General features: G+C 31.0%; 1 long non-coding RNA gene across 1 annotated transcript; it reads left to right on the top strand.

Annotated features, from left to right (window-relative positions):
* Nucleotides 1–621: 621 nt before the first annotated feature.
* On the top strand, nt 622–1,098 carry LOC147502335 (uncharacterized). Its single transcript, XR_015219975.1, has 3 exons — nt 622–674; nt 757–846; nt 919–1,098. It is a non-coding gene; the product is annotated as an uncharacterized LOC147502335 (long non-coding RNA).
* The last annotated feature ends 358 nt before the right edge of the window (nt 1,099–1,456 follow it).

Below are 1,456 nucleotides of genomic sequence, written 5' to 3'. Positions count from 1 at the left end.
ACTTTCATTGCATTTTTTTGTAACGGTGATAATTCACCGTCTTCTCATTTCTTTAGCTCACAAGCAACGGTGATAATTCAAATTTTCTTGTATGCTTTGTTGTTTTTATTCAAATCAAGTGTATGTAGTTCCAATCTGTTGTCATTGTTCATATTTTGTACTGAATCTGAAAATTGATTTAGTTTTGAAATCGAGTTTTGATCGGTTAGGGCTCACATTGTCTAGATATGTTTATATTTGATGAAACAAGTGTATATCTAAGTATCTAACTGCTATCAATCCCTTGCATACTTAATCGATTGTTTGATAAGTAATTAGTAATATAAGTACCTGATTTAATTTCTCTGCTCTCAGTTCTTCTTATATTTGTTGAAAAGTAGGAACCATTGAGTACACTATTTTTTTTCTTCTGGTGTTGGATAAATGTTAGATTGTTTTGAAAGTGGGCAATGTTTTGTATTAGTCTTGTTTATAGATTGCATATAATTTAAAAGTTGTTTTTCGCTATTCAAGTTAATTAAGCTTGTATCTCTAAAATCTGAATCATATACTCCCTTACATCTTGAGCAATTGTTGTTGTACATCTGTTCATTTGTTATATTATTACAGACTTATAGTTTTGTGAATAATTTCTTTCATTTCTTTAGGATATGGCAGACCTTCAGAGCGCACAGGTATATTTTGATAACTAAATATATGAAAGTCACTAAGTGTCAACGAATATGCTATTCACTATTGGTTTTGTTTTATGTAAAGAGCCCAAGCAAAAAGAGGAAAATGGCTAAGAAAGAAAAAGCTCTATTACATGTTGTTATGCCTAGAGATATTAATGAAGAAATGACAGAGGTAATATCATTAACTAAAAGTATATAAGTTTTATGAAGTATGTCGATTACTAACGGTTTGTGTTATATAAAGAGCCCGGCACAAATGAGAAAGAAAGCAAAGAAGGATAAAGCTTCAAAACAGGATGTTTTGGCTGGAGATATGAATCAAAGAATATATAATTCTACTTCAAGGGGAGAGGTAATGTCATTACTAAAGGTATACAAGTTTTATGAAAATGTCGTTTACTAAAAGCTCATATTACTTTGAAGAGCTCAAAGCAAGGGGACTAAAAAGAATTGAAAAAGAAAAGGCTTCAATATATGCTGCGTTGACTAGAAATGAAAATGGTGGAGTACAATTTATCGATTCAACGACAAAGGTATCTTCATTACTAAATTGCTAAAGTCAATAAATTTCATTAAATAATGCTATCTACTAACAGTTTGTGTTAAGGGCTCAAACCAAGGTACAAGAAATGCTGAAAAAGGAAAAGCATCACTATATGTTGAGAGGGGAAGTGAGATAAATGGAGCATGCAAGTCTGATTCACTGGCTAATCCTGTTGCTACAGGTACTTGAAAATTAATTGGCCAATATATATAGTCTAAATTATATACATCTTCCTTTT

Source organism: Coptis chinensis, chromosome 4 (genome assembly GCF_015680905.1).
Source record: "Coptis chinensis isolate HL-2020 chromosome 4, ASM1568090v1, whole genome shotgun sequence".
Lineage (NCBI taxonomy): Eukaryota > Viridiplantae > Streptophyta > Magnoliopsida > Ranunculales > Ranunculaceae > Coptis > Coptis chinensis.
This window is presented reverse-complemented; position numbering and strand designations above follow the sequence as displayed.